This window comes from Mytilus californianus, unplaced genomic scaffold (assembly GCF_021869535.1).
Source record: "Mytilus californianus isolate M0D057914Y unplaced genomic scaffold, xbMytCali1.0.p SCAF_39, whole genome shotgun sequence".
Taxonomy (NCBI): Eukaryota; Metazoa; Mollusca; class Bivalvia; order Mytilida; family Mytilidae; genus Mytilus; species Mytilus californianus.
In genome coordinates this window covers 338,546-352,947 of record NW_026262689.1, presented here as the reverse complement: position 1 = coordinate 352,947, position 14,402 = coordinate 338,546, and the positions used below count along the sequence as shown (strand labels likewise).

At 34.4% G+C, this 14,402-nt stretch overlaps 1 long non-coding RNA gene across 1 annotated transcript; it reads right to left on the bottom strand.

Moving 5' to 3' along the window:
- Nucleotides 1-8,406: 8,406 nt before the first annotated feature.
- LOC127736880 (uncharacterized) lies at nucleotides 8,407-13,724 on the bottom strand. The gene is made up of 3 exons (XR_007999233.1): nucleotides 13,323-13,724; nucleotides 11,154-11,260; nucleotides 8,407-8,477 (listed from the first exon to the last, which is right to left on the bottom strand). It is a non-coding gene; the product is annotated as an uncharacterized LOC127736880 (long non-coding RNA).
- Nucleotides 13,725-14,402: the final 678 nt, after the last annotated feature.

Below are 14,402 nucleotides of genomic sequence, written 5' to 3'. Positions count from 1 at the left end.
ACTGGTACCGCCTGTGAACGTTATAGCAAGAGTAGCTAAAATTACCGTTCCACATAGAACAGTCATACCTCCTAATTCAGTCGTACAATTAGAGTCAGATTTGTCAGCGGAATTAACTGATTTTATAGTTGAACCTAATAAAGAGATAGATTTGTTAATCCCACGTGGTTATTACAACGCTAGTTCTTTGCCATGTGTCAGTTTACTTAATGTAACGAACAACAAGATAGTTTTGCAAAAAGGAACTCTATTAGGCGAAGCAATTGAAGCTGATGTTGTTGAAACGGGGCCAGCCCCGTCAGTAGCAACAACTGGAATAGCCAGAGATAACAATACACTACCGGACCAGTTGCAGAACATATTGGATAAATCCAGTACACTTGCTGAAGACCAAAAGTCCAAAGTTGCAAATTTACTTCATGAATTTGCTGATGTTTTTGCACTAGATGATTTTGACTTGGGAACATTTAACCACATTGAACACGAGATTGATACAGGTGATGCGCGCCCTATCAAACAACGAATAAGACGAACACCCATGTGTTTTGCACACGAAGAAGAAAACCATTTAAAGAAAATGTTAGATGCAGGTATCATAGAACCATCTATGTCAGAATGGGCATCTGCCCCAGTACTTGTGCGCAAGCGCGATGGCAACGTGCGCTGGTGCATTGATTACCGGAAGTTGAATTCCGTGACGAAAAAAGATGTCTATCCGCTTCCCTTGATAGACGAATGTTTGTACACTTTAGCGGAAAACGCATGGTTTTCAAAATTGGACGCAAATAGTGCGTATTATCAGATAAAAGTGAAGGACTCAGACAAGGAAAAGACTGCCTTCATCACTAAATACGGATTATTCCACTTTGTTCGAATGAGTTTTGGCCTTTGCAATGCCCCTGGAACATATTCACGAGTAATGAATCTCGTTCTCAGAGGTTTAACATGGAATGTTGTACTCGCCTTCCTGGACGATATTCTAGTAATGGGAAAGACATTTGAAGACCATTTACAGAATTTAAGATCAGTTTTTGAACGTTTCAGAGAGTATGGGCTAAAGTTGAAACCTAGGAAATGTGACTTCTTTAAAAAGGAAATTGACTTTTTAGGCAGAACAATCAATAGAGATGGTATGGCAATTGGCAGTGAATATGTTGAAGTTGTTAAGAAATGGAAAGTACCTACGACAACAAGAGAGGTTGAACAATTTCTTGGCTTTGCTAATTATCATAGAACTTTCATTAAGAATTTTGCGGATTTATCCTACCCTTTGTATCAATTGACCGGTAAGAAACCGTACAAATGGGGAGATTCAGAGCAAGAGGCTTTTGACAAACTTGTAGAGGCATTGACAACAACTCCGTTATTGTCATTACCCAACAGTAAAGATCCGTTTATTTTGGACACAGATGCTTCCAATTTCGCAATTGGCGCAGAATTAATACAAGTACAAGATGGTGTAGAGCGTCCCGTTGCCTACGGAAGTTTTTCATTAACCAATGAGCAAAAACGATACTGCACGACACGGAAAGAATTGCTTGCAGTAGTGAAATTCACCAGACATTATAGACATTACCTTTTAGGAAGAGAGTTTATAGTCCGTACAGACCATAGTAGTTTAACGTGGTTATTGCACTTTAAAGAGCCACAAGGACAACTAGCTCGATGGTTAGAGGAGCTAAGCCAGTATCACATGACAGTAAAGCACAGGCTAGGTAAAAGACACCAAAATGCGGACGCATTATCACGTCTGCCAGATTTAGCTTGTTCACAGAATAGATTAGCAGCTAGGAACGTGCTAAAACACAATCTACCCTGTGGAGCATGCGATTATTGTATTCGTGCTCACCAAAGTTGGCTTGGTTTTCAAGAAGACGTAGATAACGTTATTCCCTTAGCTTCGCATCAGGACTGTAAAAGTTATGATCAAACACACAATACAGGACCACTTACAGTAGTACCGAGTTCTTTGATTTCTGAGAACAAATTAATGAAACAGGACAATGCACAACATACAAATGTGATTATAAAGGACAATGCTAGACCAGATAGTTCAATATCACAAGACGGGGACCAGAACGTGACAAGTCACGTGAATGAGAATTTAGGTACATCTCCGGTCCAGCCACAAGTATTTGACAGTACCAATCAAGATCCAGTAAGCCAGAACCAAAATGTTTGTCACAGTTCAGTGGAAATAGTCACTACACCACTTGGTATGTCAGTTTACGCGACATATTTGGACCTTCCAAATGTAAATGCCATTACTGAGACAGGTATAGAAGCTAGTACTTATACACCAGAGCAATTACGAGATTATCAGTCTAAAGACCCAGACTTGGAGTTAATACTGGTATGGTTCAGGGACAAAACAGAACCATCAGAGGCTACAATATTCAGATGCAGTCCAATAGCCAAGAAATATTCGATAAACAAAGATATGTTCTATCTAGATGATAATGGAATATTGAGAAATTTGGACAAGAAAGACAGAACACCAAGACTTGTGGTACCAAGAGATCTTGTTGAACAAGTGATATCATTATGGTATGATATTCCTGCTGCAGGTCACCAAGGTATGAATAGGACCACATTAAGAATCAAGGCGAAATATCAATGGTATGGTATGACACAACGAATAAGAGACTTTGTCAAAACATGTAGTACATGCAATTTACACAAGAAGCCAAACAGGAAGGCTAAATGTCCGCTTACCCAGTTTCATGCAGGTGCACCAATGGAGCGTGTCCACTTGGATTTTCTAGGACCACTGCAAGAGACGAAATTTGGGAATGCACATGTATTAGTTATGGTGGATCAGTTTTCAAAATGGATGGAATGTATTCCGTTACCAGCACAAACTGCAGAACATACGGCAAGAGCTGCTGTGAACGAGTTTTTCTCTCGTTTTGGATTTCCATTTCAGGTTTTTACAGACCAAGGACGCAATTTTGAAAGTAAGCTTTTCAAATCCATCTGTGAAATCTTGCAAATGCACAAAGCAAGAACTACTCCGTACAGACCATCATCAAACGGACAAGCAGAACGTTGCAACAGAACCTTAATGGACGCCGTCCGTTGCTTCGTTTCTAAACAACAGAACAATTGGGATGAACACTTGGCACAGTTGGCAGGAGCTGTTCGATCGTCAGTTAACAGAAGTACTGGTTTTACGCCATGATGCTTGGGAGAGAGATTAACCAGCCTGTTGATTTATTGTACAGCGTACCTGGTGCTAAAGCAGACGAGTCACAAGATGAGTATGTGATAAGACTCAGAGATGCCATAACATCTGCACATGAAATAGCGCGCAACACGCTAAAAACTACACAGAATACTATGAAACGTGATTATGATGTACGTATTCTGGAGAGAGAATACAAAATAGGAGATTTAGTTTATGTTTTAGACACGGCAAAAATTAAAGGTAGAGCGAAGAAATTAGACCCACCTTGGAAAGGTCCAGGACTTGTATGTGCCAAATTATCTTCGTATGTGTACAAGATAAAATTACAAAAAACTATGCTGACAATAAATCATGACCGTTTAAAACCATGTAAAGATAGAGAAGTACCACCCTGGTTAAAACAGTGCCAGCACCGGTTACAGGACGGTGAAGATGTGACCAAGGCGACTAACCCAGACTTACACTGTTTGTGCAGAAAACCAGATGATGGACTGTTTATGATACAGTGTGATTTCTGTGATGAGTGGTACCATGGAGCTTGTATAGATTTGACACCAGCGCTGGCAGACACTATGGTAAAGTTCAGATGTCCACGGTGCCAAGACTCTGATACCGCAAGGTAACTTTATATATAAGACAGGATACTATGATGTACATATAGAGCAGATTCGTGTGTACATAGAGGATAAAGGAAATCAGTTGTAAATTGTGATTGGAAATTACATCAGATGTGAATAGATTGTGTTTAATGCATCTATATATATATCAAGGAATGATATGCTAGTTATAAATTAACTCCGCAGAGCGAAGACGGAGCAATTGTGGAATTTTGAAATATGTGTGTTGTTGAAATGTCAACATTGGAAAATATATTTATATATATATTTGGAGATTTATTTTTTTATCCCCGTAGTGCGACCAGACGGGTGGACTAAAGGAAGATAGTGAATATTCGAATAAGAAGTAAACTCACTCCTTTCAAAGTGGGGGGGGGGGGGGGGGGGGGAGTGTTGTGTAATATAGTATAATGGACGTGACATTACTATGTAGACAGTACGGTAGTTAGATATACCGCGTAGCCCGGTTCCCGGAATGATCCATGGTAAACTACCCAGCTCAGGATAAGATCTCAGATAGTTACCAGGTAACGAGAGTTGGCGTATTGGCGGGAATGAGAACGCCTGTACTAGAACTTAACCAGAGAGTATCAGAGTATATTTGGTAAGTTAGTACAATTAGGAGCATTTCATTGTATTAGAAGTATTAGTATTGAGTGATAATACTCGGAAATCACATCAATAGCTTCAACAAACTCGTCTTGTTTGGAAGCATTCCATTTTATATAATTGGATTTACTACAACATTTGTACAATGATCCACATTTTGTTTTGTAGTATTTTTCTTTACATTGGAATGCAAATACACACTAAGCCCACAATGTACATCTGAACATAGGGGATTGTATTAAATCTAACACATCAAAAGATTTTACATTTGGAAAAACATTTGAGGATAATAAGAAATAATCTACAAGTGATACATCTTTACATGTCTTCTTACCAATAGATTTATCATTTCCATTCAATCTGCTATTTCCGATATAAATATTTAGTCTTTTACAAAAATCTAACAATTTATATCCATAATTATTAACCGAAGAAGTATTTTCCGAAAATCTTGATAGCGATAAATTATGTAACAATAGTTTCTGATAATCATACAGATATACTAGCAATTCATTATCATCAAAATTATCCAAAACTTCAAAAAAAGAGTCATCAGGTACAACAAAGTCATCTAATGTTCTTGTTTTTGCATTAAGTACCTGTCTTTGTAAGAATCATGCAGGTTCCTGTTGATGGGCGATTCATGACCCCTCTTCAAATGTCTTTATATTTTGTTTATGAAGAAGGTATGGTATGAAAATAAGTTTCATATATTTTTTTTTTTTTGAACCTTAGTTGCCATGGAAACCATCCTTACAAAATTTTCCCAAAATACGTACAAAAGTAGCCTTTGAAAATTGAAATATAATGGATTTTAAAGAACCATTGAAATAAGGTTAATCAATACAAACAATAAGTATATTTACAGTATTGACAAACAAAACCCCAAACTATACACAAACGTTAAAATTTTGAATTTACTACATAGTTTGTTTCCATAGCAACCATTTTAAAATGTGTAAAAATTCGAAAATGAAAAATTTCAAAAACTCCTAAATTTTAAATCTGTTTATCTCTCAAGACCAACAATACAATTACATGTCAGTGACAAATTTTGTAAGACAACATTCTATATATTCATAAAATAAAAAGAAAGTCGTGTGTTTTTATTTCTTTAAAAAAATAATTTTAGTCAAAAATTGTCAATTTTCACCAAAATTCAGATTACCAAACAGATGAATAATCAAACATTTTGAACTTAAAAAGCTAAAATATTCCATTTGTATGTGCAATTCTGACACACATTTGTTAATTTTAAACTAGAATATATGATTAATGAAGATATACTTGTACAAAAACGAAAACTCATCACTCTGGGTATGGTACAACCCCCCCCCCCCCTTTTTTTGGAATTTTTTTTTTTTTTCAAAATTATAAAATTTGCTGAAAAAAATGTGGAATCTTATTGTGTTTACTTGTGAACTAAGCATTTTAAGAATTTAAGCATAACATTACTTCTATAGTTATATGTAAGATTTCTCAGAAGTTTGAAAAAAAACGGTAATACGCATAACCCGTTGTCGTGCCTGGGATTGATGCTGTTTAGTGAAAAAGAATAATATTGAACTCCAAAAACATTTAGTCTGTATATAAAAATAAGAGGATGTTTTGTAATTGCCAATGAGACAACTCTCCGCAAGAGACCAAATGACATAGAAATGAACATTCACAGGTCATCGTATACAGCCTTCAACAATGAGCATAACATGATTGTCTGTAAAACAAATCTTAATGAACAATTAAAAAAAAAATTTGCACTAGACTAAGATCTGCTAAACAAGAATGAACACCCTGAAATGTCTGGTTGGTTTTATTTATCAATGAATTACTTTTGAAACTCTGTTAAATAAAGATTTTAATACAAGTATCATATTAACTTACCATTATCAATGTTCTAAGAAAATGAGGTTAGGGTAAGATTAACTATGTCAGACAGACGAAAGAGAGAGAACGGAAACGAAAAATTCAGCAATTTTTCCATTTTTAAAGGGGCATAACTCGTTAACAGTACAAGTTACACCAATAAAATTCAAACTAGATCTGTATTTTATGGTAATAAGCATTGTGTATAAGTTTCAAAACATTTGGTTGTGGCTAACGTAAGTTAGAGAACGGAAACAAAAAAGTCAGCATTTTTTCCATTTGTAAAGGTGTATAACTCTAGAACGGACGTACTTACGTACAAGGGTACAACTTAACGCCCCCTTCGCTACGGTGGGGGTATACAAATTCTACGTGTTCTATAAATAAAGGCAACAGTAGTATACCGCTGTGCGAAATTCATAAATCGATTGAGAAAAAAAAAACAAATCCGGGTTACAAACTAAAACTGAGGGAAACACATCAAATATAAGAGGAGAACTACGACACAACAGAAACACAACATTAAAATTCAACACACACAGAAACGAACTATAATGTAACAATGGCCATTTTCCTGACTTGGTACAGGACATTTTAAGAAAAAATGGTGGGTTGAACCTGGTTTTGTGGCTAGCCAAACCTCGCACTTTTATGGCAATGTTAAATATAACACTGAAATGACACCATTACATGACATGAATACAGTACAATATTCGGACAGAGAATTACGCAAATAAACAATACAATATAGTACATTTGGACAACGAAACAACAGAAACACTTAAGTGAACAAACAACAAACGACAATGCAACACACACAGAAACAAACTATACGTTAACAATTGCCATTTTCCTGACTTGGTACAGGACATTTTTAAGAAAAAATGGTGGGTTGAACCTGGTTTTGTGGCTAGCCAAACCTCCCGGTAAACAATCCAACGTTGACATTACGTTGTGACAACGTAATACTATCGTTGTTACAACGTAGTAAAATTACGTTGGTACAACGTAATTTTGTGGACTCCAAGGCACGTGCTGACAACCATCCACACAACGTTGGCACAACGTAATTTGTGACGTAATTTATTACCATCATAAGACGTTGTCACAACGTCGCAACACAACTGTAAATGTCCCTTGTCCTCATTTGATTGATAGGAGCAATAAAATTCCATTGAAGAAGTAAACAAGGTCTATATTTTATTCTTTTGGTTTGTTTTTTAAGTTGTAAATTTGTCTATGTAGGAAAGATGGACACAATGTCGATATGTACTCTTATTTCCAAACTGCCAGCTGTGTATAATAAAGTCACAAAAGGTTTTTTTTTACCTTTTTGCCAGGTTTCAATGTCAAATGTATAAATATCTCGTTTTCCCAAAAACTTTGCATTATAATTTACATTAAACCTGTAGTTTTGTCCAATTAATGTTTCACACAGTTGTTTAAGGTTAAAGTCTTAGTTTTTAACTTTTGCAATACTGAAGTACAAGATTTACACATTTCCATTTAACAAAAGCAACTTTTCTTTAAAAAATTTAACACATAATACTATTCGAAAAAGGAGATTTTGTATGATGGCCAACGAGACAACCCTCTATCCTAAAATCAAATATTGATGATGTTAGCAATTATAGGTAACTGTACAGCCTTCAACATGACATCTTGGTACATGCTGCAACTTCTGAATGTTTAGGGTTTCAGTGTTCTAGAATATAGATTTCACTATGATGGTGGAAATTCTAGAATGTAGATTTCACTTTAACGAAGGAAAACATTTTCTAATGAATTATTCAGAAATACAACAAACTACCACATATACCTTAATATTTACTGTAGATTCATTCAGCTTGATTCACTACACAATGACAAGCTAGGAAAAAGGCCCAAAAGCTGACTGTCTAATTTACAAATATATATTCTACACAACTTATACACTTCTAAAAATATTCCAAATGAAGAAAATACCTGAAATACAATCAAACTAACTATTGCTTTTTTCCATTGACCAACTAGAGATAGACCTATCCAAAAGTTGACTTCTTTTTTCTTGGCTTCATGAACCAATAAAAAAAATAATAATGTGTTTCTGATTTTTTTTAATTTTTATTCAAAATTTTAGTCTTATGTTGGTTGTATACATGTCATTCCAAATTTTGTTTTTCTGCCCTCTGATCAGCTGCTCTTGTGTTGGTTTCAGGTCTCTGAAAAATAAATAATCATAAATTATAAAATACAAAAAAAAAAACTGATCCCAACTTATGAATTACAGCAGTTCTTAAAAAATATCCTGTGTGTAAACATAATTAATATTTTTCTATACCTGGTTGTATAATAAATCTTGCAGATTCATAATTATGTTGTGCTGTTACTGAGTCAGAGATGTTGGTATCTTTGCCAATTATACACATTTTGATAATGTATGTTAGAAATTTTAACATAATTTCAACAGTATATAATAATTTATAACTTTTGGTTAACCTTTGTTCTTATTTAAAAAATAAATTTGATGTGTTAATGAAATTATGGCTGTTCCAGAAAATACTATGTCCGCCCCCCCAGGGACGACCATTTTTTAACCCCCCAGCACCGACAGAATTAATAAACTGCTTCGCTGTGCGCAGCTGGATACGCCCGCAGAGGTCCAACCCTGAACAGTTGGGTCAAAAATGGACACAATATTAAAGCTTGATACAGGTCTGAATTTGGATTGAAATTAAATATTTGACATATTATAGGTTTCTGAATAAATGTAGTCAAAGAACTTGAAATTGGTAATGTGAATTGAATTTATATTCAATTAATATATAGATTTCTTGCTGTTGTGCAATACACTGTGCTGTTGCGCAATACTTAGTAAATCTGTTGTCAGACTATAAACAAATAAAGTTCAATTAATTATCAATGTCATATTAGAAATTATGAAAATCAAAAGGGAGCTTACATCAATAGATATAAACAATTCACCAAAGTTTCATGAGAATTGCTGACAGCATTTTTGAGTTATTGTCCGAAACTGGAAAATCACCCCTTTTTTAATGAATAAAACCCCATAACTCAGAAATGTAAAATGTAAAATTTATAAAATTCTAAAGAGAATTTACTGCAGCTCATAATGGACTGTACTAGCAAGGACATAAACTGTTGCTCAACTGTGTATGAAAGCATTGAAACTCTGGCTAGAAATATGTGCTACGAGATGCACATGCTGCGCACAAAAAGGATTAAAAACTTGAACACAAGTACAGTATAAGTAAACTTTTTTAAAATAAAATAGTTCCCTACTTTACCATCATACTATTTTATGACGTATTAGGACCTAAATTAAATAAAAAATTTTGCAAAGTTTTAAGATATCCAGTTACCTTTAAAGAATAATGATATGATCCGAAATAAGGTAACTTTAAACTGTGAAGGTAAACTTATGTATATATGATGAATTGTTCTAAACCCCAACCCTTTTACATAAGTCCTATAAAATAACCTTCTCATTATAAATTCTGATGTACGTATAGCACCTTTAACTAACAATTATAAGAAAGTTTAATTTAAGACCACTTAAATTCTAAATTCTTATTTGTAAATATATCCAGTTCTTACTTAACTTATCCTTACACTTCAGCACATTATGAATATTATTTTTAAAATTTTATGATGACAATCCTATGAATTAGTTATAATATTAATTTTTAGTCATTATTATTGCCTAAATTCAGTCATCTGTACATAATTAAATGCTTCCTTATGTTCTAAGGTGTATATAGTTGCTACAATTATACCCTATGGGTAGTGCTCCACAATTAATGGAGGAATATACAAGAAACTGAACTGAACTGCTTACATCAATAGATATAAACAATTCACCAAAGTTTCATAAGAACTGCTGAAAGCATTTTTGAGTTTTGTCCGAAAACGGGAAAATCCCCCTTTTTTATGAATAAAACCCTGTAACTCAGAAACATAAAATCTAAAATTTATAAAATCAAAAGGGAGCTCATGTCAATAGATATAAACAATTCACCACAATTTCTTGCAAGTTGGTGAAAGCATTCTTGAGTTATTTTCCGAAAACTGGAAAATCCCCCTTTTTTTAATGAATAAAACCCCACAACTCGGAAACGTAAAATCTAAAATTTATAGAAAAACGAAAGGGAGCTCACGTCAATAGAATTAAACAATTCACCAAAGTTTTATGCAAATTGGTTAAAGCGGTTTTGAGTTAATGCCCAACATGTTGATGACGGACGGACAGACGGACAACGGTATACCATAATACGTCCCGTAAACGGGTGTATAAAAATAAATAAGAACAACACTCCCTTTGCATTTTGGTATTTCAAATACAACCACCCCCACATAAAATTTAAAAAAAAGAGCCTTCCCTGGGGGGACATAGTATTTTCTGGAACAACCAGTAGTTATTCTACAAATAATAATGAATCCAAATTAAAAAAGGAAGTTTGGTTTCTCAAAATTGTTATTAATCAATTAATTTTAGATATTCATAGGATTTTACCTTAAAACATTTAGAATTTACAGCAATACAGCAAGACCTTATATCATATGCCAATGAACGCAATCTATAAAAATCAACAAATTATAATTTGATAAATAAAATTAATAAAAGAAGAATGTGCCTATGAGCCACAAATGATGTTATTAAAGGAGATAACTAAAGAACAGTAAAACAGATGCTCTTCAAATTCAAACTCTGCGTTTTATGATAATAAGCATTGTGTATAAATTTCATAACATGTCGTTCAGGCAAAATAAAGTTAGAGAACAGAAACCAATTTTGAGTTCAATGTATGTACGTACAGAGTAAAACTATATCACTCAGTGAAGGAGGGCATAAAAAGAGCTGATCAACTGATGTTTACCTTTTTATAACTTGGTCCATCTTTTTGAGCTGGTGCATGCTTAAGTGTTACTGTAATGCATTCCTCAACCTCAGACACATTGGATCTGTGGATTTTTATACAAGACTCTGGAAAAAAAATTATAAATACATTCAATTATCTTCTATATTCCTCCGTCTGTTTACATGAGTGTCAGTCCAACAAATCTTTGGGAGAACTAGGTAAGTGACAAATTTACATGCATTCCAAAATTCATAAGTTTTATGATTGATTACGACATTGTTTCTGATCACATATTTAGGGAGAGTTGAATACAGCTCGTCATTGATAAACATTTAGATTTCATACCATAAATTGAACAGCAAAAAAGACGTCCCTTTATACTGGTTTTTCTAACACCAGTAAACTTGGTTTTACCCTCAAAACAGGAAAATTTTACCCAACTTTTCCCGACTGGATCCTAGTCTAAATAATTATGACGTCTTGGAAGGCTATTTAATTTTTTTCTGTGACGCCTATCTACGACGACCTAGTGCCAAATAATTATGAAGTCTTGGAACGCTATTTTAATTTTTTTCTGTGACGCCTATCTACGACGATCTAGTCCCAAATAATTACGACGTCTTGGAAGGGTATTTTAATTTATTTATCTACAACAGTCGTTATTGGCACAATTGTTTATTCCCATGCATGTCAGACCCAGTGATACATTGATTGATTGTTGGTTGTTTAACGTCCAGTGGCAAATACTTCATGCATGTTCAGGATGACCACCAGTGATACATGTAGTATTATGATTAATAGGCCGAGTTTGTAACATGCCTAGTTTGTAATGTGCCGAGTTTGTAATGGGCCGAGTTTGTAATGGGCCGAGTTTGTAATGTGCCGAGATGTCTAGCTTCACATTTTGATTTAACAGTGCAAAAGACACTTGCAGCCTTAATATATAGGGATAGTAGCTCTTGGCATGGATAGAAAACAAGTGCCTGTGGCTGTGCACCCCCCTTTTTTTTTTACTTTCTACAGTTAATTTCATATATCTTAAAAAACAAACACAAGTTAATCGAGAGCAATTTGGAAAATGGACTCAAATAACACAAATTTTGGCTAAAATATCTTGTATCAGTGCAATATAATATTGACAGTAAAATAAGAAGTATCATATACACCATATCCAGAAATCAACGCCACTTTGCTTATTTGAATATTATACTAAAGAAATCGGATACGGGTCACGGAAATTACATTGAAAGGATAGGGAATTTAGAAAAAATGTCTGTTTTAACTTTGATTTAAGTGATAGACAGGTTGCGGGGACTGAAAATAAATATACACAACAATATACACCACTTAAACGAAACATAATGACTGTCGTTGCAAAAATCAAGGTTCCTGAGCTATTTTAAAAATCGAAGCAAGAGGCTTTTAACATTGCAGTATAAAATACAGGCTTAAATGGCTGAAACGTCAAATTGCAAACTTCGTGTTGAAAATTGGCTAACAAGGTCATTAGAAATACAGGTTGCCGGGGTGAAACTTGAAACTTGAATGTCCAAAGAATAAGCAAGTCCAAACCTTGTATGTGTAGTCGTTGAACTCTAGGTTCCCACGTAAAGTTAAAATGTCTCTATTTCAAGAAGAATAAACTCACGAAAACACGAAAAATTCACTAAATTCGCGTTCATTGTTTTGATTTTGACCGCCTGACAACTTTACGGAAATATCAGAGTGATTATAAACAAGGACTCTGTGACGGGCAACTTATAATATCCGTGTTTTAAAGATTTTAATGATATCAAGCCAGTCCAGTTCAAACTATTATCACGCGGTACAATTCTCATTTACATATTATGAATATTAATTAGCAAAAGTACTACTAATTTCTGGCTATGCCTTATCGCTAATCCCGCTTGACCCGAGAATCAGTCCCGCTCGAACTTTTGACGTCATACAACAATCACTTTTCCATTGTGGCGTCAGATATTTTCTATTATGACGTCATAATTTTACGGGAACTTGTGTGATGTCCAGTAATGGCGGACAAATAGCGATAAGATGTATTTCAACACGGCCACGGACAACAGACTTGAAAGAGGCGCCCAACACGGCAACAGATGTTTTATTTTCTTCAATCATACTTGTTTTTATCATGGAGAACCTTTTTGGCGTAATGTGCAATTATTATATTACCTTTTTCTTTGTTCTGGAATCTGGATCGAGCTAAATTTCACTGCAAGTTTGGTTATCACTGTTTTTAAAAATCAAGCGGTGAAAGTGCGCATGCTCAGATTTTTCATAGTATGCAGAGGTAAAACCCGAGTACTGCTGAACGTTCCACTATTTATAACCAATCGTAAAAAAACGATAAATGATGACAAAACTTTAATGATATATTAAACAATAAATATTCATACAAAATATATATATTAGAACATTAAAATTGGATTTGTAATATTTTCTTGGACATTTTGGTGCAAATTATGCCTTTGCGGGAAAAAAGGGGGATATTTTGAAAATCGAAAAAATCGTGAATATATTCTAGTGAAGGTGAATGTTATATCCAGGAAGACTCATACCCACAAAATCCGTCCCATAAAACCAAATTTAAATGTTTCACTGGTATTCACAGGGTTTGTTCACTACGTTATTATAATGTTGATACGACGTAACAAAATGTTACGTCGGATTATGACAGTTATAAGCACGTTGTCACAACGTAATAAAATGTTACGTCCTGACAGGGTACTAAATTTACGTAAATTCGACGTAATTTTATAACGTATTCTGTACGTCTGCATCCAACGTTGGATTTTTACGTTCCCACAACGTTGGTACGACGTAAACTCAAGACATGACGTTCAGACGACCATTAACCGACGTTGGGAGTTCGTCGTGTGTTTGCTGGGCTCCCGCTTTTATGGCAATGTTAAATATAACATTAAAATGACAACATTACATGACAGGACTAAAATACAAATAAATGGGAGAACATGTAGGACAGAGAAACATACGAATAATAGCTAACAAATGGTTAAAATTTAATACGCAAGACGCGCGTTTCGTCCACACAAGACTAACCAGTGACGCTTAGATAAAAAAAGTACGAAAGCCAAAACAAGTACAAAGTTGAAGAGCATTGAGAACCAAAAGTTCCAAAAAAAGTTGTGCCAAATACGGCTAAGGTTATATGTCTGGGATAAGAAAATCCTTAGTATTTAGAATAATTCATACTTTTGCAAACAGTAAATTTATAAAAATGACAATATAATA